Source organism: Anabrus simplex, chromosome 5, assembly GCF_040414725.1.
Source record: "Anabrus simplex isolate iqAnaSimp1 chromosome 5, ASM4041472v1, whole genome shotgun sequence".
Taxonomy (NCBI): Eukaryota; Metazoa; Arthropoda; class Insecta; order Orthoptera; family Tettigoniidae; genus Anabrus; species Anabrus simplex.
In genome coordinates this window covers 431,193,656-431,218,722 of record NC_090269.1, presented here as the reverse complement: position 1 = coordinate 431,218,722, position 25,067 = coordinate 431,193,656, and the positions used below count along the sequence as shown (strand labels likewise).

General features: G+C 40.3%; 1 protein-coding gene across 3 annotated transcripts in view; it reads right to left on the bottom strand.

Annotated features, from left to right (window-relative positions):
• The window catches only part of LOC136874206 (zinc finger protein ZFP2), a 179,776-nt gene that overhangs the window by 78,031 nt on the left and 76,678 nt on the right, over positions 1-25,067 (bottom strand). The window contains exon 1 of one of the 3 annotated variants that reach the window (XM_067147840.2): positions 719-837. The exons of the other annotated variants lie outside the window; for them this stretch is intronic. The gene's annotated coding sequence lies outside the window, so the exon portion shown is untranslated. Of the gene's footprint in view, positions 1-718; positions 838-25,067 lie in introns of those variants that run through there. 3 annotated transcript variants of the gene reach the window in all.

Sequence of the window (25,067 nt, the reverse complement as noted above, 5' to 3'; positions counted from 1 at the left end):
ATATTTAGTTATTCATTTGTTTATTTATTCAGCTATTTATTTAATTGACGTGATAGTTGTAGGGTGTCTTAGGAATAACTCTATTGTGAACATGTATTGGGGCTAAACGCCTGTGTTGTTCATTAATAAATACTAAATACACTACTTTTTAATAAGATGCTATAATACACTACAATAATTTTGAAGTACGTTCAGACTAAGTACAGATACTACAATACACTACAATAATTTGTAACTACATTCAGATGTATTCTAATTACAACAGGTTATTACCAAGCAAAAACAGAAAAGAAAATTACCATTAAAGTTCGAAATTCGCAAAACTACTCAAAATTATAGAATAGACACTGTAATTTCTATTAAGTTACTATACTACACTACAATAATGTTAAAACTACGTTTAGACGTATCCTAGCTTCTTACTAAGCACAAACAGAAATGAAAAATTCCAATTAGGCCTAAATTTAGATATTCGCAAGAACTATCGGTAGGTACTCAAAGATTACCAACAAAGTTAAACACGTATACAGATTAATATCAGTACTACTTATCCTACTATGCTGTAATAAAAATGAAACCTGCCGTTTGCACAAAAATACACACGAATATAACAGACAAGTTACTATCTAATATACTGTATCTACACTACAATTTTCAACTGAAATGCTATATCTTGTAATTTCTTTCTAAAATAAACCTTAAGAAAGATTAAAATTACCGAAAATAAGTTACAGCTTGAGGATACAGCGTAAAATGATTGAAATCACAGTTCCTCAATGAAGAAAATCTTAGTGAAGTAACATAATACAATTTACGGAATAAGCTGTACTACTGGACTGGCTAATACACATCTTATAAAAGAGCATACCTACCACTTCGAAACCAAAACACGTATAGCGATGTCATTTAATAGTAGAAAATTATAGCCTCGTATCACTTAAAATAAACGCTTGAAGAACAAATTTTATTTCTATCAGCCAGTAGAACAGACTCAGTCTAGCTCGAGCAGCCGAGGAGCGAGGTCGTATGGTGTAGTGCGTGCTGCGAACATGATCGGTATTGAGCAGTACCGGGCTGCGATTGGGAAATGGCAGGCGAAGAAGAAGGAGACCAAGAAAGGACGGGTGCTTAGAAAAGAAGGAGTAATAATGAGTGAAGCGGTGCGGGTAGTGACGGTGATAGCGGTGTTGCTGGTTATTGGGGGGGTGGAATTAAACCCAGGCCCAAATACCAGCGGATAATTCAGCATGGAGGACTTGGCAGCACTCAAGGTGGTAGTGAGTGAGGTAATTCAGGAAAAGTGTCAATGGGATAAGGTGCAGGAAATAAAGGACATGATGGAGGAGCAGAGAAAGGAGTTAGGGAACATGAAGAAATGGCTTGAAACGAAGACCGAAGAATCGAGCAGGAAAGTGGACAATAATGAGAAGGAAATCAAGTTATTGAGAGGGGAAGTGAAACATTTGAAAGAAGAGGTGATGAAGATGAAGAAAGAAGCGGAGGGGTACAGGCAGGAGAGATTGAAGAAAGCCATATTTATATATGGAGTTGAGGAAGGTGGGAGGGAGGGCAAGGTTGACCTTATATTCAAGGTGGTAGAAGTCATACGAGACAGAATGAAGATAAACATCAGTGAAGTAGACATTGATGATGTAGAGAGAATTGGAAAAACCAGAGGTCGGAGGCCTATTAAGGTAACATTCTTATCAACCTTAATGGCAGATATTGTGCTATGTAACCGTAATAATTTACAGGGACAGAAAGTATGGATGAAAAGAGAATTAGGAAGGGAAGGAAGTGAAAATATGAAGATCTTGAACAGGCACTTATGGAGAGCGAAGAATCAGGGGCTAAAGGCCCGAATAAGAGGTCAGAGGTTGGTGGTGACAAACGGACGATGGGTGAGGGAGCACTCAGTGGCGAAACTAAAGGAGATGGACGAATGCGCTATTTCCAAGGGAGGCAAGATGGAAGGAAGAAAGAAGTAACGAAGAGGAGGGGAGACGTGGAAGGAGAGGAGATCAGCGCAGAAGAGAACGGACAGTGCATTGTGGATTCAGAAGACCAAAATAGTGATGGGGTGAGTGGGGGTGAGCAGCAAGAATCGGTGAGAGCAGAGTGCAGTGGTGTAGTGAGCAAGAAAGGACATGAGGAGACTGATCGATATGAAGGTAAAAAAAGTATGAGTAAAGGAAGAAGTAAGAGCTTAAAAGACATCTGGGGAAAAGTACGTAAAGGGATGGAAGATACAGAGGACATGGAACGGAATAGGTTGGTTAAAAAAGGAGGAATGGAGATAAGGGATGAGAGGTCGATAACTACAAGAAGTAAGAATAAAGAGGGAGACTTAGAAGGGAGGGAGGGAAAGTTATAACTATATTGGAAAATAGGATGTGTGAATATTGAGGGACTAAGGAACAAATTAGGAAATAAGAAAGTTCGGGAAGTAATAGAAAGTTTCGATGTTGTGGCACTCTTAGAGACGTGGCTGGAAACAGTGAGGGAAATTTCATGGAAGGGGTTTGTGATAAAATATAAATATAGAAGAAAAGAGAAGAATAAGGGACGAGCACCAGGAGGGATGATAGTTCTAATAAGGGAAGAAATTAGGGAAATGGTAGAAGATATAGAGACCGATATGAAAGAAACCATATGGTTGAGATTGAATATGGGAGGGGTTGAGGGAAGGAGGAAGAAAATAAATCTAGCTTTTGTTTACTTCAATCCTAGTAATTCAGCATATGCAAATAAATATTTTTTTGAAGAGTTATTGGTAGATATTGGTAGGATAAGAGGAATGTTTCCAGTGGAAAAGGATATGTTGTTATTCGTTGTTATTCGGGGATTGGAACGCGAGAATAGGGGAACAGAGCCCAGTATATAGTAGGGAGGATGGAATGTGTATGTTGAAATGTAGAAGGAGTGAGGACGAAATTATAAACAGAAGCTCCTAGACATGTATACTGTGGGAAATTTGTTTATTCTGAATGGGTGGATAGAGGGTGACAGGATGGGGAAATTGACATATGTTACTGAGAAGGGTGGTAGTGTGATAGATATGGTTTTAAGTTCGAAAGGGGTGATTGAGGATATTGTAAGAATGGAAATAAGAGATTGGATTATATCACACCATTTCCCGGTGAAGGTTATGTTGAAAAGGGGGCAAGAGGAGTGTACAAGGAAGGAGGATGAGACGAATGATAAACGAGGGGGTGGTTATAATAAGTATAAATGGTCAGAGAAGGTGGGCCGGGAATGGAATAGGGTAGTAAAAGAGGAGTTACAACTTCTGAAATATGGGTAGGAAGGGATGTTAGAAGAGAATAATACTGATAAAGCCTTGGAATTGCTGCTACATCCAATAAAGATAATAGTGCATAAGGCGAAAGCTAGAAAGAGAAATAAGAAAGAGGGAGAAGAATGGTTTAATAGGGAGTGTGACAGAATGTGGAGGAAGGTGATGGACGCATTAGGAGAATATAGAAGGAAAGGTGGGGGCCAAGAAAGGGAGATTTTCTGTGAATTGAGGAAGGAGTATAAAAAGAAAATTTTTGAGACAAAAAAGGCGTGGCTAGAGGAACAAATTGAAGCCATAAATAATGATTGCAAGACGAATAATTTTGAGAGAGTTTGGGACAAGATTAATAAAATTATTAAGGGTGGGAGGAATATAGAGAAAATGAGTATTGAGGAAGTGCAATGGGTCAGACACTTTGAGGAATTACCAGGGGATAAGGGGGAAGAAGAATGGAGAGGGATGGGGAATAGGAGAGTGGCAATTTATGATCTGGATAAAGAAATCACAAGGGAGGAAATCCTGAGAGTGATTAGCAAAATTAGCAAAAATGAGATAATGATAGGGGGCATAGTTAAACTATTCAATAAGATATTTGAGGGAGGTAAGTACCCGAAGGAATGGGAAACAGGAATTATATGCCCTATATACAAGGGGAAGGGTAGTAGGAAGAGTATGAACAGTTATAGAGGTATATCTCTATTGGATTCCTTGAGTAAAATATACACTGGAGTGTTAGCGAACAGAATAAGCAGGTGGGCAGAAGAAAATGAAATTTTGTCAGATTACCAAGGGGGATTTAGGAAAAAGAAAAGAACAGTGGATAATATAATGATAGTAAAGACTATTCTAGAAAAGTATAAGAATATGGCTAGAAGTACAGTTTATGTAGCAGCAATAGATTTTGAGAAAGCTTTTGACAAGGTGAATAGAGAGGCCCTATTAGAGAAATTAGGCAGGCAAGGGATTTCGGAAAAGATGTTGAGGGCAGTGGAAGGAATATATAGGGTTGTCAGGTTTTGTGTAAAATTGGGAGAAGAGAGACTGAGTGGACCCTTAGAGTCCAAGGTGGGTTTAAAACAAGGGTGCAAGTTATCGCCAATACTGTTTATTTTATTTATCAATGATATTTTAGAGGGGTTTGGGGCAGAAAATTGGGCTGTGCTGGTAATTAATGGTTTAGAGGTACCAGGACTGATATTTGCGGATGATGTGTTATTGATGACGCTAACTTCAGGGGGGATGAATAGGGCGTTAAATTCAGTGACGCTATTTGCGAGAAAATGGGGATTGAGAATTAATGGAAATAAGTCTAAAATATTAGTAGTCCAGGTAGACAAAAGAAGAGAGATAGAAGGTAAATGGGTAATTCAGGGAGAAAGATTGGAACAGGTAAGGAAGTTGGAATACCTAGGAGTTATTTTTAATGATAAAGGAACGTGGATTGACCAGATCAAAAGGGTGAAATACAGAGGATTGGCAGCCCTAGCCTCAGTCAGAAATCTGCTAGCCAAATACCCGGGTATCAGTTATAAAATACTGAGGCTAGTGTTAAGGTCGGTAATTTTTGGGATGGTATTGTACGGCGCAGAAGTTTGGGGGTGGATGAGAAAAGATAGGAACTAAAAAGGATTGTTAGTACTTTTGCTAAGTTAGTAATGGGCTTACCGACGTGCACAGCAAATCCAGGGGCGGAATTAATGTGTGGGGAGGATTTGGAATCAGAGGGTGTGTAGAGAATAGTTAGATACTGGATGAATTTAAAAAGACAGGAAGGTGGGAGGGTATTACAGGCAGCGTATGAACAGCAATGTAGGAGCATGTATAGGGGTGGATGGCTAGAAAAAATAAAGGGATATTTGGAGAGGATAGGATTAGGACACCTGTGGGGGAAGTCTGGTCGAAGACAGAAGTGAGAGGGATGAAGGAGAATTAGAGATATCCATAGGCAGAAATTATTGGGAGAAAGCAGACAGAGAAACTCGCTGAATGTTTTGACAAAAATAGAGGAGATAGCAGGGTTGAATATTAGATACGTTGATAGGTCAAAACGGTATGGGATGATGTGGTGGCTGTTAGGATTGCAAAGGAATACAGGGTAGCTGCAGGGGAGGGATAAGACAAGGTGTATACTTTGTGGAGCTGTGAATGATGAATTTCATTTGCTAAGAGACTGTGAGGAAACGAGGGAGATAAGACATGGATTATTGAGTGCCGAGCATCGGAAAATTTTGGGGAGAGGGGATGAGAAAGCAATCTTGAGATGGATTATTAAACAGTGGGAAAAAGGGGGTGAATTGAACAGGTATTTATGTGCGGCAAAAAAGGCCTGCAAGAGTAAAATGAAGGAGGGTGAGTTAGAGGGTGGACAAGGGGGTAGGGGGGTGGAATAGTTATGTATATAAGGGAAGGGGATAGTATGATAGTGTGGTATGAGATTGAGAGGTGGTATATGAAGCGATGTGTTGGTATTGAATGGTAGTTGTAATAGCTTTTGTGTTTGTATGATGTTTATTTAATGCTAACTAAGTGAGTGTTGAGAGGGAGCAGAGTTTTGGATGGTGGGGGTTGAAATGTGGTGTTGGTGAAGAGATCGTATATGAGTGTTTGGTATTTTAAAGTGAAGATGGCTTGGTAACTAGATGTGATTATGTGTTATGATTGTTATGATGTGTCATATTGCTGAAATAAGGTGTTGGAGAAGTGGTGGTATAAAATGGTCGCAGTGATAGTGGACTATGCTTGAAATGTGGTGAGAAGTGGTGTTATTTTGTAAATCTTAGATTTTGTAAATTTTGATCTGGTGGTGTATTGTGGAAGGTATATGAGGTGGATCTGAAATGGAAATTGTGCGTAAGAGATGCTACCTGAATCTGGGAGTTTGTATGTAGATGGTTTATTTATTGCTGAATTATTTTAGATTTGGGAAGTGGTATTATTGTATTTGTGTTTGGTATTAGTAAGTTGATGTAATCGGATCATTGATTACTGAATTCGGGAGATTGAGAGGTGGTATATGAGATAATGTGTTGGTATTAAATGGTAGTGTATTGATGAATGTTTGGAGTGGTAGAGGTGATTTTATTATCTATTGAAACGAAATGTGGTGTGGGAGAAGTGTTGGTATATGCGTGTTTGGTTTTTGTAGGTGAAGATGGTTTGGTATTGAGATGGTTTTATTTATTGCTGAATTTTTTGGAGTTGGAGAGGTGATTGTATTAAGTGGTGTCATTTTTTAAATTTTGGTTTGGTGGCGTGTGTTGTATTATTTTTCTATACCTTTCTGGTACAGTAGGTGGAGTTTGTAAGAGTAAAGGCGGGTTGGTAAATATAGTATATGGTGGATTGGAATGCAAGTGCGGAATGTTGGTCATTATGGTTTGGACAGAGAGTAAGCTAGAGAACAATGAGGATGATGTATGTGCTGAATGCACAAGGACACGTAATGAGTGATGGTTGCGATAGCAAATGTAATGCTGAGCATGGCTTGGGTTTTAAATGAGATGAAGCATGAGTATATAAGGATAAGTTAAAACATGAGTGGTATTAATGTGTTGAAAGAAATGTGGTATTTAAGGTAAGTGTGGAGGGAGACCAGTGTTGAGATTTGATTGTATGATTTTTCTTTTCCCTTTCTGTATAGGGTAGTATGCGACCAGCAACGAGGAATTGGGTCAATAAAAGTGGTATTTTATATTTTTATATTAAATTATGTGATAAGGCTAACGGTTCCTCGAGGGAATCAACCGTAAGCCAGTTGGTTTGCAGGGCTTTATTATTTTTATTAGTTAATTGTTTAAGTTATTATTATTTTCTTCTGTTTTATGATTATTTTATTTTTTGTTGTGAACGTGGTTGCTTAGGTCGGATTATTTTATTGTGAACATGTATTTGGGGCTGAACGCCTGTTATGTTCATGAATAAATACAATACAGTAGAACAGACTGGATCTAGAAACTGACAACTCCAGAGTATAGGGACACTTCTTATTATTATTCTCCTACTTGTTCGCTACTGGACTCCGCATAAATAGCCTCCGTCCAGCCGCTGAAACTCTGATGAATACAATGCTTAAATTAAAGGCCTTACGGAATAAATTATTCTACTAGGGAAAGGGCATAGCCATTAAAGTCGGATCTAGACCACTGTCTAGATAGTAAAAAATTAACGTAGAATCACAATGCACAGGGATACAGGGCACTATTCTCCCCAGTGTGATTCATCTCGTCACTTACCTGCCTAACAGACCAGACCTGTTAAACGTATACAGCCTGGACAAAAGTATTCATACTCCAACCCATCCAAAACAAAATGCTTTATTCCTGGGCATAAAAAAGCACAAAATAAACTGGAAGTAATTAACAGTGCATAACAAAGCAACAAATTCGTACTCCATGACGCTACTTATCTGGACATAAGTATTCATACCGTATTCCAGAAGAGTTCACAATTCAATGAATAAACAGATATTACCAACTCGATCAGTGGCACATTTGTTTGCCTTTCCTCTATATTATTTCTTTCCGTGTTCAGATGAAATGTTCCCCCGTTCTGTTTGTAGTAACTGTTTCATGTGTGTTTTACTTGTTATGTGGTGTTTTCTTTGTCTGGACGCCGATTCACTCCATAGCTATTCGATGGGGTTGGTGTCCGGCGATTGGGGTGGTGTTTTTAATGTGTGTGGCGTGTTGTAGAGTATCCACAAATGAACAATTTCCGCCGTATGTTTGGGGTCATTGTCGTGTTGGAAGTAAAACTAATTAGCAATCCCAACCTCTTCGGCGCTTTTGCGAACGTTTTCTTTCAGGATGTTCAAATATTGAAATCTGTCCATAAATACCAACTCCCCGACACCTGATGCGGCCATTGAGCCCCACCCCCGCCGTGCTTCACAGTGGTAACGAGGTTCTGCTCATCGAGCTCTGTGTTAGGGCGTCTCTACACTAAAAATGCGCCCATCACTTCGGAAAATATTAATTTTTTTCTCATCTGTAAACATCACTGTAGACCAAAACACATTATCTTTCGTCACACATTCTTTTGCAAATTGTAGTCTCTTGCGTCGATTCACTTTCGTTATGTGTGGTTTCTTTCTTGGAACCCTAGATCGATACCCAGCACGATGAAGGACCCCCCTTACTGTTTTGTGTGACACTGCATGATGGAAATGTTCTGCCAGCTGCGATGCTATTGCCGAAGATGTAACTTAGTATGTGTTTTTTAATTGTGCTTACTATGAACCTTTTTTCTCGTGCGGTCAGTTTCTTCGGACGTCCACTTCTTTTCTTGCATATAAGAACATCCTGTCCTTTTAACCTTTGTATGATGCTTTGCTCAGTTGGTTTACTTCTTCCAATGTTTCCGATTTCAGAATACGATTTTCCTTGGTGCTGAAGGCGTAAAATACGTCGTCTCTCTTCAACAGGCGTTTCCTTGGTTTTCCTTGCCATTGGACTAGTACCGTCTATGACCGGCTGATCAGTCCGTCTCTGTCTGCATCTACTACACAACTAACGCCACGGAACAACACATGTTCCTCTTTACTCGTTCGAACCCTATTTTTACAGGTAAGGTATGAATACTTATGTCCAGAGAAGTAGTGTCATGGAGTACGCATTTGTTGTTTAGTTATGTACTGTTATTTACTTACAGTTTATTGTGTGCTTTGTAATGACCACTACTGTAATTTCTCACATCGGAACAAAATATGATTGGGAGTACCGACTTCTTTACCACATTCACAGATATTCCTATCGATCACCTTTATTCTAAATAAATGCTCAGGAGTACAGGCATGATTGTGTCTTAATATAATTATCATGGTTATACGTAGGTGGATCAAAAGGTTAGTTGCACTAACGCGCCGCAGCAGCGCGCTGTGTGTCGGAAACGTGGGCACAGCGGAGAAAGGGAGAGACACTGCCCACACGTCTGTTAGGCAGGTCGCTGTGGTGTCTCGTCTAGTATTGTGTGCATAGCGGCCAAATGCAATGACGCGTCAACTGGACGGTCACTCCAAATATGAGGTGCGTGCGACAATCCGATTCCTATGGGCCAAAAGGAAGAATTGCACGGACATTCATCGTGAAATTAGTGCTGTGTATGGGGAGCGGGCCATTTCCCGGCAAGGTATCGTAAAGTGGTGTCAGCAGTTCGAAGCCGGACGCACGGATATCACGGACAACCATCGCGAAGGCAGGCCCGCAACGTCCAGGACCCGTGCAAAGGTCAACAGTGTGAATGCGATCATTAGACAGAACCGGCGCATTAAAATGAGAGAAATCGCGACGCAGCGGAACATGTCGTATGGCAGTGTGTTCGCCATTGTTCACGAGGACCTTGGATATGGTAAGCTGTGTCAAAGATGGGACCCACGTCTTCTCACCAATGAGCACAAGGGACAACGTTTCCAATCCTCCCTGGCATTTTTGCTACGCTATGCCGCAGACGTCACAGGCGACGAATTGTTGGTCCACCACTTCACTTCCGAAACAAAGCGAACATCAATAAGTGGGAGGTCTGGCAACATCCACCCTACAGTCCCGACCTAGCGCCATGTGACTTTCATCTGTTCGGTAAGCTCAAAACGGAGCTCGGTGGTCGACGTTTCCAGACCGATGAGGAGGTAAAGGCCGCTGTCTCAGAGTGGTTGCAGATCGCTGGAGGAAATTTCTATGCATCCGGCACCGACAAGTTGGTTGTGCGTTCGCAGAAATGTTTGGAGTCTCTTGGACTATGTGGAAAAGTGACGTTACAGTGTATGTCATTACATTCGTGTTGCTGCTGTATAGGTGGTGTAATAAATGTCCTTAAATGGAAAGTGCAACTTATTTTCTGATCTGCCCTCGTATGTCGTGTTATGTATGAACCTGTAGAAAACAACTGATGCTTGTGGATAGTCTGCAAAATATCCTGTAGACCTTTGCCTTTATCCTGAGACTCACATTTCCAGTTTTCAATCTTGTGCTTCCATAACTGTTCCACCGCTTCTCCCCATAAATATAATTAAGATACTGCTAAATGATACGGTAAGTCAAATGCATTAGCAGCTTCAGTGGCAAGTTTATCAGCATGTACATTGTCCGTATTTTCTATATTATGACCTGGAGCCCACAAGAATATTGGTTTGAAATTACTCATTTCTAAATCGTAACTTATTTTTCGAATGCTTTGCATATACCAATTGGTAGGGTTCGCAACGTGAAGTAAAGAGGAAAGGGTACTAAGCGAATACGGACACTTTGTAAAAGAGTATAGATACAATGTTCCACTATGTGTGGCTCAAAGAGGATTTACAAGAGAGAAGAAACCACTTCGAGTATGAACAGACCTGAATAAACAAATTCGACATCATTTGCATCACGAGAGAAAAAAGAAACCAACAGCAGGTTCATAAGTCATGATGTATTTGGACAGACATGCAAACAGTGATCAGCTAACTGAACTTTACGTGATTGGGGACTTAAATGGGACTGTGGTGTGGGTATGTGGAAAACTGGGAGCGAGATTTCTAGACCCTAAGGGTACGTTTATGCTGCAGCCTGGCTGCTGGCACATCGCCAAGCCTCGCTGCTCGATGTTAGGCGATGATGAAACAAACCAATGGATCTCAATCAGTGCTTTTACCCTGGAGCCCGGCTCATAGCTGCGCTGATGGCTGCTACCCTCGCCACATCCATGGTCTCAAACACGTTTGATTTTCGAGCCTGACTCATCGCCGGCTATCCAGTAACTCGGACTGTGATTGGTTATTTCAAGGTCACCCGCTCTCCCACACTTCCCCTCTTCGCATTCTATACATACGTTCCGTGATCACTTGCTATCTCAACCTGTCTTCGAACGCAATGCGATTTGGAATCAGCGGCATGCCCAAGAGGTTCATATGGGATAAAAGGAGTGACGAGATGACGAGCGGCTAGTAGACCTTTTTCTTCGTTTTATGAGGGAGAGTGGCTTGTTTTATCATGTTTAAAAGTGAAGTTTCCATTTGTGTCCTAATGGTTTATGGTTAACTACTATTTTTACTCTACCGGGCGAGTTGGCCGTGCGATTAGGGGCGTGTAGCTGGGAGCTTGCATCCTGGAGAGAGTGGGTTCGAACCCCTGAAGATGGTTTTCCGTGGTTTCCCATTTTCACATCAGGAAAATTTTGGGGATGTACCGTACCTTAATTAATACCACGGCCGCTTCCTTCCTATTCCTAGGCCTCTCCTATCCCATCGTCGCCGTAAGACCTATCTGTGTCGGTTCGACGTAAAACAAATAGCAAAAAAACTATTTTTTCTATTGACTATGTGTTTATCTTTGTGTATTTTTAATTTGAATTAAATGTATTATTTTACTTCTATGTCAGTGCATTATTCAGTTTTATTACGTTTTGCTCTTTTTAATTTTAGAGGAAAATAAGGCATTCCGAATTAGATCCACTACTTATTTTAAATTCATAATATTTTTCCTCATTATCATTTTTCTAATCCTAGTCAGTGGGTTAATTATAATTTTTAATCCATTTCGTCTCATCTCGTACCATCAGGGGCCGATGACTTAGCCCACTTTAAACAACAAGCATCATCATCATCATCATCACCATCAAACTATGGAATGACGTGGCAAAAGAATGCGGTACGATTACGTCAACTTTGTTCTTTTATTCTTGCCATTCAGGGGACTTCTATCATTACAAGCGGGTGATTTATATGAAGTACCTCGTTTTTCATGGAATGTTCGACAGTTATTTTTTCAAACTGTAAACACATTTTGTTAAGGAGACCTAACTTAAGTCAAAACGAGATACCCAATAATCCCTTAATTTACAGTATTCAAAAGTACACTATTAAATTACGAAATGAAGCATTTGTAGCTTCATTCTTCAATCAACTCCCGCAGTAGAAATGCACTGAAAAATCCAGGCGAGGCATTTTAAACTTTTTATTTCACATTCAGTACACCAAATTATTGTAAGATACACTCGCCAACAGAACTGCGACTCACTTGTTAAAAAAATTTCTTAATTTATTCCGCACTTCAAAAGCTTCAGCTGGAGCTGTGTTGTTTCTCCTGGACGGGGTAGCTCTTGGAAGTACGTCTTCGTAGTCTTCGTGTTCATACCCTCTATATCTATAATCAAATTATGCATAATACAAACCGCGTTAACTATCAGTTCCTCTATTTTGAATTTTCGACTACAGCTGAGAGCTGCCAGCAGCGTGCGCACGGGGCTGCTGCAGGGTAAAAGCTCCATGGCGAGCAGCCTGGCTGTAGTGAGCAGCGAGATGTAAGGGCAAACATCCATGTGACAGCAGCGAAGCCCTAATGGGCGGGTAGGAGATAGCGATCTGCGCTAAGATGGCCTTCACTTAAACCGCATTCGTACGTATAAGTAACGAAATATGTTTAGAAGGGTTATAAAGTGGTAAATTCAGCCAAACGGGTTGGCTTTTTTTTTTTTTTTTTTTTTTTTTTGCAAGTTGCTTTACATCGCACCGACACAGATAGGTCTTATGGCGACGATGGGACAGGGAAGGGCTAGGAGTGGGAAGGAAGCGGCCGTGGCCTTAATTAAGGTACAGCCCCACCATTTGCCTAGTGTGAAAATGGTAAACCACGGAAAACCATCTTCAGGGCTGCCGATAGTGGGATTCGAACCTACTATCTCCCGGATGCAAGCTCACAGCCGCGCGCCTCTACGCGCACGGCCAACTCGCCCGATACGGGTTGGCTTAGGGAGCGGTGAACAGGGAAATGGAAGTCAAGTAGGGATGACATAAAAATGTTAGTGCTGAGCCGTAGAAGTACCTATTGTAAAGAAAGGAATAGAATTAAGTTATTGCATATATACTTACCAGATATTGTAATAGGACTTGAATCATAGCTGAGAAATGATATAATGGATGCAGAAATTTTCTCACGGAACTGGTGTGTGTATCGTAGAGATAGCATAAGGAATGGTAGGAGGGGGAGTATTCATTCTGGTGAAAGAAGAATTTGTAAGCTACGAAAAAGTTAAATCTGACAAACATGACATTCTAGGTGTAAGGCTCATCTCTAAAGGTAATAGGCAACTCGATGTCTTTAGAATGTACAGACCGGGAAAGGGGAGCGCTGACGCCGAATCAGAATTATTTGATAAGATAATGAGCTATCCGTAAAACGGGGTAATTTCTGCCATGTTTGTTCTTCATTTTTAAATATGAACATAATTCTAATTGTTATTCAGTGATGAATTATGATTATTGAACGAGTGGCCGGAGTTACCCCATGCTTTGGGATAACTTCGGCCGCCATAAAAATAACTCAAGTAGATTTGGGTCGTTCATGACCTAACTAGTTCATTTGAACTATGATGTGTGTAAAGTCAGGCTTAAGGAAAAACGCTGGTTTTATATAGTAAACCCTTGAAAAGACTTATATCTTGCATTGTAATATTAGTTAGTTATTCAGGAACATTCCTTATTAACAGGACGTTTTCACATGATTCGTTTTTCCAACTCTTTAACAGCTAAAGGGGACAATTATCATCTTAGATAAATGTTTTCCCGTGGATAAAACCGGTAAATAGCTTCTTCTCCCTCAAACTCAAAGAGCTGATTCATACGTCCCTCGAACCGCCGAGCTTTAAATAGCGTAAGAGGTGGGATGCGGTCGAAGACTATATGGTTTGTCGTTCATGTTAAGGGAGGACGAAGACTACCTCGTTCATTTGAACGACTCAACGATATGAACGGTTTCTAATGAACTAGTTCAAGCAAATGAACTAACTGGACCCTTCCCTAAACTCAAGAAATGAAGTTTTCTTCGAAGCAGTGTTACTTCGGCCACAGTGAATGTTTTCAAAAACCTGCAGAACGCCCAGTATCAACAATCACAAACAAATTAAAACAATTTGTAGTGAAACAGATGTATAGTTGTCAGATTCACATTTTTCCCAAAGAAGAAACACTTTTATTTAGCCTAAGCGTGCAAGCGTTATATGATATTACAAATTGCATGTTGCATTGCCTAAATATGTGTAATGGTACAACAGATAATAAATAAAAGGTATGAAAATCAAAGCCCAGTTGTATGGAGAGAAAAAGATTTTGGAAAAGAAGCAATCTTGTAGACTGTCCTCATAATACACTGTCTTCCAAATTAGAAAATATCTGGGCCATCAATCAAGTTATTAAATGTGTATTGTCCCTGTCAACAGTTATCTGTCTATTTATCATTGAAAATGGCAACCGTCTTTCCCGTCCCTCTCGCGATAAATTTTCCTGTTTATTATTGTGTCTTTATTAATCTTTCTAAAGCATTCTTGAGGTAAACAGGATTGTAATTACAAAATACCCGCGGCCGCGTAATGTTTTCCTGTATGTTCTTGGCATGGCTGAAGTTACCCGGGAAGAGGACAACTTTTATCACAAAACTATTCCCTGAAAAATCTACTTGAATAAAATGCATCAAATTGTGTTGATCAGTTACCAGACGTACTTACATTTTGACCCCGTAAACCACTGGAATGGAAAATCGAATGCTGGGGCTAGAGAACAGTTCGTTTTCTGCTGATACCAGACAATACAATAGTCGGGGCTGCGATAAAAATCGTTTCACTTAACAATGAGCCCGCCAATGTTCTTTGGACTACCGAGTGTCGTTAGAGCATTCTATTGTATGTGCATTTTAGTTGTTGCAAGTGGTTCATCTTATTCAGTATAGGAGGCAGGAGAAAATAAATGTTGCTATTCGTCAGCGGCCGAGGTTACCCTGTATGTTATTGTAGCAGGTGATCTCAATATACTAAATGTCAATGGGAAGGTAATGCGAACAGTAGTAGGCCAAAGCGTTTCCCAAATACGCGCTAATCTGAGGCCGTGCAGTGGGTCACGTGAGTGCGCACGGGAAATTTTTATTCTTCGCGCGCGAAATTTGATTTCCACGTGCTCCTGTTTGTAAAAAAAGCTACGTGTTCTTGTTTGTAAATAAAGATACGTGCTTTTCTGACAACTGACAGCTGTCAGCACCTAGTAGTAGTGCAATGCACGTTCGGGGATTTTGCGTACGAGAACAAGCGTAACTTCACAGACGCTATCTTGAGGCGCCTAACTACAATTTAACGGCTAGATGCCCCTACCGACGCCTAAAATAGCAAACCTAACATCATGGAGGCGCCTATCCTTATTTTTACGGTTAGATGCTCTTCTCGACGAGGACAGTCGTCATCTTGGAGGGGAGTAACCTTACGGGACGTAGTTTTACGGCGAGATGCCCTTCCCGACGCTATATTGAGTAGTACGACAATGATGATACGCCGAAGTTGTTTTAAGTAGTAGGGCAATAGGGATTTACATAAGTAAGCACACGTAACTACATGGAAGAGTCTAACTACACAAGGCCGTAGTTTTACTGCAATATGCGTTTCTCGACGCGAATTGCACAAGATGGCGGCTATACACAGCTCCTTATGAGTCGGCCCAGGGGTGCTTGCGCAAGATGGCACCTGCTCTTATGAGATGGCCTAGGGATATCTGCGCAAGATGGGGCTGATCTTATGAGACGGCTTAATGGCTGCTTGCCCAAGATGGCGGCTATACACGGCTCCTTATGGAGAAAGATGCCGGCCATGGGCGATTGTACAAGATGGCGGCTATACATGGGCTCTTATGGAAAAAGATGATGGCCATGGATGCTTGCGCAAGATGGCGGCTATACATAGACTCTTATGGAGAAAGATGCTGGCCATGGGCGATTGCACAAGATGGTGGCTATACATTGGCTCTTATGGAGAAATATGACGGCAGTGGGCGCTTGCGCATGATGGCGGCTATATATAGGCTCTCTTGAGGCGACTTACGGGCGCTGGCGTAAGATAGCGGCTGCTCTTATGAGGCAGACTAGGGGCGCTTGCGCAAGATAACAGCTATACATAGGCTCTGATAGAGAAAGATGTCGACTATGGGCGATTGCGCTGGATGGTGGCTATACATGGGCTCTTATGAGAACGCCTTGTGCTGTAAGAAATACATGGCTTACATTTAAGCCCATAGCAGTCGAACAAATTATCGGATAAACATGTAAGATGAAATTTCAGTTCGGAAATATACTATTTGAATCTGTTGGCATGGGTTATAATAATGTAGCTCCTGCAGGAGATGAAATAAACAGTTCACGTAGTACTATAAAAAATCCGTTGCTTACATTTAAGCCACAGTCGTCCTCCTCTTCCTCCTCCTCGTCCTCACCCGTATAGCTAAATGGCAAAAGGGCTCCTCCTCCTAGCAAAAGGGCAAATGCGCAAAAAGTACACCTCCTTATCATCCGTAGGGCAAAAAGGCTCCTATTTATCTGTTTGGCACAAGGGCACCCCCTCTTGGCGAAAGGGCAAAAGGGCACCTCCACCTGTCGAAACGGCAAAAGGGCTCCTCTTTCGGGCAAAAGGGCTCCTCTTTATATGAAAGGCAAAAGGGCTCCTCCTCCTAGCAAATGGGCTCCTCTTCCTAGAAAAATGACACTTCCTCAAGGCAAAAGGGCTGTTCGTGGCAAAAAGGCAAAAGGACTCCTCGTTAGAGTTACTGAGGTTCGCTCAATGCCTCCTCCTACGGACAGATACCTTCCTGAAATGAACGTTACATTACAAACAAATATACTTACGTATTGTAGCATTATCCTCGTCGCATAATTTTTTCGATTGAGGAGGGAGTGGCAGGAGGAGGAGGCGGTAAGGGGAAGATAATACTTTTCAGTATGCAAAACTATTATAGGATAAGCAAATGCTGCACCCCACAAGACAAAACAGGTTTAATCTAGTTACAGAATGCATTTGGAAAAATATAGAATTGACATGCTGTATGTGTTTATCCCACAAGACAACACATGTTGACTATTAAACAGAAAACTGTTTACGCTACTGCGCTGTATATTTCTATTCGTCAAGTAGCACACACTAGAATTGATTGTAGAACAAGACAAAACATGTTGGCTGTTAGTGTTGAACCATGCTTATCGCATGTTCCACGATTTGTCATTTAATTATGTAAATGGCTTCCTTCAGTTTTGTCTTTCAATGTTTACATGTGTCAGTCCAATGACGTCCAGTAGGGAGCAGCACACGCTATGTTTTTATCTGTGAGGTCGTTCGTTTTGCTGAGCGATATTTTTTACTCTGTGGAGTACTTCTTCTGTTCCATGTGGGGCGCATACTAACAATGGCTGCCGCTATGTTTGCTGTGGCATTTTTATGCTTTAAATATTCATTTAATGTGTTCAAGCCTGGACTTTTCACGCTAACTGCTATTCGATTTTACCATTGATAATCACAGGTATGTGATAGTTTGGTTTATATTTAAATTTTGTGACGAGTCGTTCCCGAATGTTACAGTCGATGGCATACATCTTTCCGCTCCGTCGTACGATGTGCTTTGAATGAATGTGTTTGTGGTTTCGTGGTAGTGATAATTGAAAAAGGGTCTCTGTGGTTATGATTTGGTGCACTGCGTGCTTTAATAATGCGTGATCCTCATGATGTGCTCCTTGTCTCGACCACAGGAGGTCCAATCCTAGTCGTACAAGGCGCAACATACCATTAATGTGAATAAAATAATGTTCAATTCTGACCTTATGTGTAATTGCACGCCGCACGCAGATATTTGTGTACGTGAGACCCGCTGGTAATGACCGTGGAGTCATAATTTATGGTTTGTATTTGACTACGAAATCTGAACGGCCGTTCGTGTTTTATTTTCCCGATACCCTCATTGTGTGCGCGTGAATGTGGTATGCATCATGTGAGTTGGGATGTGTGGGGGAAGAAAGGATGATATGTCGATCGACCTGTTGTATTTGTCTTTCAAATTCTGCACCTTGTTTGGTTTTCAGCGCAGAGTTATATTTATTTATTATTCATGGCTGATGCTCAGCTTGAGTAGCCGCCATGTTGGTTTCATATTTGCGCATGGGCGTACCTATTGTATTCTTTGAATCTGTCTTGGGTTTGATTGGTCCATGGAGGCTGTGCTCAGTCTCATCTGTCGTTATTCTTATCTGCCTCTTGTTCTGCGGCACGGGGGATTGTTGTGCTAACGTTTCTCATTGTTAGTTGCCTGATGTAAAATGTTGTGCAGTGCCTTGGATATGTGAATCCTGGTAAAACGGGCGACCTGGTTGAATTGTTAACGATGGAAAGGAAGCTGCTGGTAATGTAAGAGTGATGTGTTGAGAAGCAGTGAGCATTTTAAATTACGTATCAATATTTTTTGACGAGCATTAGCTCGAGTTCACACCATGTTTCAACTATCTGAAAAAAAACAAGGTATGTCCATGAGTATTACGATTAATTTCCCTATTTATTTTGTGTGATTTTCTTTTCGTGGTTTAAATTTTTTCTCTCATATTTATTTAATAAATCCCCTGGTTTAAACCATTTCTTCTTTTATTTCAAATAGATGTAGTCTTGCCCTTGTCACCTGATTACAAGGGGGGTTTTCAGCTCAGGGTTATGTATGTGCCTTGCCCAGTCGACACGATCCGGGCCTCAAATATTGTTCTCCATGAATATTTCACTAAGGTATTATGTAGTGATGGATGGGGAGGGTGTGGCTCAGTGTTCAGAACAGAAGAACTTATAACGCAAAACACTATAAGATTAATCTCTCTGTTGATACAAACGCACTTCTATGCAATCAGCGCGCACACATAGAAGTGCAAATGTTGTACATCTCCATCCGACGTACTTCTTCTTAATCACTGCAGATAAAATGATTCTACTACTTAGGAGGGGATACTATGAAAATTATTTATCCAAAGCAAATGAAGTTTTGCGAGATTCGAACACATGCAACAGAAAAAATGTATAGATTTCGAAGTCTGTTTTTGTACAAGAGGAAAAACATGGGTTCAAACCCCGTTCTCTTATCGCAAACACCATAGAGAAAGAAAAAGTTATACGATTCGAACTTAGATCTGGAGGGAGAGGAATTGATGTACTTCCTTTTAAATCAATAATCAATACTACTATGTAGATAAAATAACGCAAGACAATACGATTTTCTGGAACTATATCTTCTATCGATGTTCATATTAGAATTTAAAAACATCACAACAGCCTATACTTATTATCTTTTTGTAATCCAGGGAATCGAACACGTGATTACTTAATTCTGCAACGATTCACTGTAATCATTGATAGAAGGACAACTTAAAATCAGCGGAACGATAGAAATAGAGGATAGATGTACTTCCTTAGAAAACAATAATTACTACTACTACAGGGTGGGGCAGACTGGACTCCCTAGTTTCAATAAATCACTGAAGAGCGTGCACGTGAGTAAGCGGTGTGGGAGTAGTAGCATTTGGTGGGGGGAAAGACGCCATTTTAGTAGTCACCATGCCGTGGACTGGCGAGCATCGTGGTTTTGTAGTCGAAACGTTTTTAAAAATAACGATAGTGTGGTGGCGACGCAGAGGGCATTTCGTAGGCTGTTTGGTAGCAAAATTTTCGTTACTGGGCAGCTGAAAACCCACGCAATCTTCACCAAAGACCTCTTCATTCACCAAAAGTGACTGTGTGGTGTGCTGTGTCCTCCATAGGCATTATTGGCCCCTACTTTTTTGAATCGGAAGATGCAACAGTTACTGTGAACGCTGTGCGCTATTGCGAGATGTTGGAGAACTTTTTCTTCCCCAAAATGGAAGAGTATGGTGAGGAAATGGAAATGGAAGCCTTTTGGTTTCAACAGGATGGTGCCACGGCTCATACCGCCCGTCGCTCTCGCCAACTTCTGCAAGAACAGTTTCCCGGCCGCGTGATCTCATTACGAGGGGATGTTTCATGGCCCCCTCGATCCCCCGATTTAAGCCCATGCGATTATTTTCTTTGGGGTTACTTCAAATCTGAGGTTTATAAAGTTCGACCAAGGACCGTGGAAGCCCTTAAGGAAGCAATTGCTGATGTCATCGCTGGAATAACGCCAGATATGCTGCGCAGAGGTTTTGAAAACTTTATTGAACGGCTGAATATGTGCGTCGCTCGTCAAGGTCGTCACTTGGACGATATCATTTTTAGAACCAAATGAAAAAAAATAGCATTGTATGTAGATTTCAGAAATAAAAAGCTTTTGTAATAATCTTGTACGGTTTTTATACAGTTAACCCATCAAATCAGGGAGCCCACTCTGCCCCGCTCTATACTATTGATGTGATTAGCGCGCACAAGCTATATTCTACTAGGAATCGAAACCCCAGCCACATTGTAGGACGGTGTCGACACTTACAACAGATGTTTAGAACACACAATGTTTAAAATCGACCTACGAAATACAGAATTAAATGTTACATTTCTCATGAAACAATAATCACCACTACCACGATTAACATTACAGTTTGAACCGACTATCTTACGATCCGGAGGCTAACACGTCGCCAGCCTTACAGTCTAAAGTTGATTACAGCTAAGGTACAACTTCTATTATTTGCCTGGTGCGAAAATGAGAAACTACGGAAACGCATCTTCAGAGTGCGATTCGCACCTGCCCGATCCAAACTGATAGCCGCATGCAGTAGCATGTGAATAAACGGTTAAACAATAATCACCGCCTAATATTACTCTGCATCGTAAAACTACACACGCATACACAAGATGCGTCTTAGGAGGATATGTCCTACCATCCTATATCTTCTTTTTTACCAAATTTAGCTAAATCGATCTTCTGTCGCCAGCCCGATTCTGTATCGTGATTTTAACTGTCCATGTCACCTTCAGCATTCTTCTTTAACACGAAATCTCTAAAGCTTGTGTTCATTATCGGCCATGTTTTACTTCCATACAATACCACGCCCCAGTTGAAGGATTTAAAAACATCTTCCTGCTTCTTATTACAATGTTCGATGTGAGTAATTTTCATTTCTTAAGAACGGATATCCTTGCACGCGCTAGCCTGCATTTTATCTCCTCCTTACTTCTACCATCGTTATTTATTTAACTACCCAAATAACAATATCCTCTACATCCTTTAAGACTTCATTTCCTAATCTAATATTTCCTGCATCACCTGACTTCTAAACATATCTATACATATAGAATAAGATTTTGTCTATACGTTGTTCAGAGTTTTAAAATGATGATATTTCTGTATCAGTCGTGTTCACAGTAACAAGGAAATGCACTTTTTGATTTTCCGCAATTTCTGTCTGTCTGTATGTAAGTATGTATGTACACGTATCACGAGAAAATGGCTGAAGAGAATTTAATGAAAATCGGTATGCAAAGTCGGGGAATAAGTCGCTACAATCTAGGCTATAAATAATTCACGTTGAGTGAAATGGTAGTTCAGGGGAAGGTCTAAAATTTAATTCTCAAATATTTATGTTATTAGTAGTCATATCTTAATGAAAATCGGTATACAAGGTTGGAGAACAAGTTGCTATAATCCAGGCTATAAATAATTGTATTCAAGCCGAGTGAAATGGTAGTTTAGGGGAAGGCCAAAAATTTAATTCTCAAATATTTATGTTATTAGTGGTCGTATCTTAATAAAAATCGGTATGTAAAATCGGGGAGTAAGTCGCTGCAATCTAGTCAACAGATAATTGTATTCATGCTGAGTAAAATGGTAGTTCAGGGGAAGGCCTAAAATTTTATTCTCAAATATTTGTTATTAGTGGTCGTATCTTAATGAAAATCGGTATGCAAATTCGGGGAATAAGTCACTATAATCTAGGCCATAAATAATTTTATTCACGCTGAGTGAAATGTTATTTTAGGGGAAGGCCTAAAATTTAATTCTCAAACAATCATGTTATTAGTGATCGTATCGGTATAAATACTACATACCGAAAGTCATAGTATTACCTTTCCAATCATTTGTTTTATTACATTGATACCGTACCGGCGATGATCACAGAGATATTCAAGAATTTGGATTTTTTACCAAGTCCATATCAGCGCCTAGTCACGAGAAAATAGATAACAGAATTTAATGAAAATCAGTATGTAAAGTCGGAGAACTACAGTCTACGATATAAATAATTTTATAAGACGCCCTAGTATCTCAGAGTCGGAAGAAAACTAAATGTGAAGGTCTACAATATAGAAAACGCATAAATTTGATCAACAATAACATTATATTGACCATTATTTGTTGTGATGTGCTTTGTGTCTTCTGTTACTACTCATCACCGATAGATAGGATTACTGCTACGTACCGAGTTCTTTTCATTTCCCTTACGTCGCACCGACACAGTTAGGTCTTATGGCGACGATGGGATAGGGAAGAGCTAGGAGTGTGAAGGAAGCGGCCTTGGCCTTAATGAAGGTGCAGCCAAAGCATTTGCCTGGCGTGAAAATGGGAAAGCACGGAATACCATCTTCAGGGTAGCCGACAATGGGGTTCAAATCCACTATTTCCCAGATGCATGCTCACAGCTGTGCGCCCCTAACCACACGGCCAACTCGCCGTGTCGTACCGAGTGTAACAGACTGCCTGAATATTCGCGGGAAGTAGCTGGGAGTTAGATAACTTTCTTCTTTAGCATGCATTCAGGCTACTCAATCCCTACTCACTGGTTGGAATGAGCAGAATGCATATTCAACGGAATAAAGGCAGAGGAGTGTTCACTGCTGCCTGCGGCCTAGTCATTCCAGCTCTGGAACTCTGGACGCTGTAAAAGTGAGAAAATGTGCGGTTTCTCATTTGATCGAGTATTTTATATGATAACATTGCTATAAATCGCTACTTTCCAACTGACGTTCTTGTAATGACCTATGTTGACTTCAGTTAGGAAAACCACAAAGTCAGTCTTTCTTAAAATCCCGTACCGAAGCAAGGGTACATCAACTAGTTAATTATAAAATAGGCCAATTATATTTCATTTTATTATATAATTCTTAGTCTTAAATATGGATTTTTCTATTATATGTATTTCTCAATTTAAAATGAGTTTTCAGGTAGTTTTGCTCTATACCTTGTGGAATAGGTATCACTTCACATGAGATATTTTGGAAGGGGTGTTGTTCTTCAAGCTGAGTGTTCTGTAATTGCTTGAATTCTTATTTTACTTATGTGACGCTGTATTTCTTATGTTTCTTATTAACCCGCATTTTCTTGCCGACCCTTCACCTAACCACTATTGTATTCCTATTGCTCCACCAGTGCAGACCTGCTAACCAAACCAGTAGACCAGTACATCTGTCTTCAAATCAAATATGTCCGACAAATTCCAAATTTACTCAATTTCCTCTCACTGGAGGTCTTGTGCTCGGTATCAAATCCCACATTCATTATTATATATTGCCTCACGTTAAAAACTTGCCTTCTGTAGTATCATCCTAAAACAACGTGACAGTGTAGCATGAGAGAAGCGGAGAGTGGCTGGGTCCTGTAGACTCAGCTATCGTGATATATTTGTTGGAAGAGGTCTGTTTCTTCGCGGTATGTGCTTTTAAACAACGTCTTTTTAATAAGAATATTTATTTAACTACGAACACAGAGAATAAAATAATCGGTCATTAATATATTTAAGTATGACGTCCCCCACAGATAATGGCATATTTTCTCTGATTTCTTTAGGAAGAGATAGTAACTACACCCGGCTCAAACGAACATCCTGAGAAAGAAACTGTGGAAGAAGTCAAATGTTTAAAGTGAAGGACAGACAATCCTAGTATTTCTTTAGAAAGTTTTAAGATACCTTTGCAAGGAGCTAATGCCAGTGCTAATGACAGTTTCGGGAAAAGCAACCAGGCAGAACATTGATATTGTTAAGTGATCACACGTTTCTCTGTACTTTTGTAGTGTACATTGTTTTGTCAGACATTTTGAGTTCTAACATCACCATAAAGACATGTGTCCCTTTCACAAAATACGAAATTGAAGTTTTCTACTATGAAAACTACATGTTATTGTGTTAGACCCGCACCATATTATTCTTCTCGCATGTCCACGGCAGATCATGGCACGATGAGCACCAAGGAATAAATAGCTGGAAAAACACAACATATCACAGGCAGAAAGATAACCAAGAATGAAAAAAATAAATCACTGGAAGCTCCAACGAGCTAGAATAACATAGAGGGGCTGTATACCTGACATCAGCGCTCCCTGCTTGAAGCAAGTTGATAAGGGGCAGCCATGTTAACGGTTGTCAAAACAAAGCGAATTGGCGCGAGAGCATATGTTGAAGTGACAGGGAGATCGTGCATGCCAATTTAATTCCATAAGTTTTAAGAAGTGAAAAGATAGATTCTCGCTTTCAAGAATGCCAGCCGTAAGCTCAGCGTATGGTTGTACTAATCGGAGTAATAAAACCAAGGATATATCGTACTTTAAGTAGGTATTACTGAATTATAGCCGAGATTTCTTTTTGTAATTTCTGTTTGTAATTAAATCCATTTTATTGTTTACTTAGCGAAAGTACGGATAGCCACGGTAATTATTTGTCGAATTTTGTTTCAGATTTCGTTTAAAGAACAAGGAATTAACCGAACAATGCGTTGTGAGGGCGAAAAGAGATAAATGGTATCCCACTCAATTCAGTTGCTTATGCTCTGTACATTTCCAGCCCTATTTAATTTTCATTCACATTTACAAATGAAGGAAATGGAACGCCCACCACCAAGAAAACGTAACCACAAAAAATCACTTATTTCGTTCAAACGTACACCAAGTATGATAAATACAGCATTTTACTGCTATTTTTGAAATGTATACAGCCTTTATTGTAGATGTCTGTTGCCTTCGTTTTTAAAACTATGCCACACTTCATAATGGACAACTTTCAAGCTAGTAATCCCAGTATGATATGGT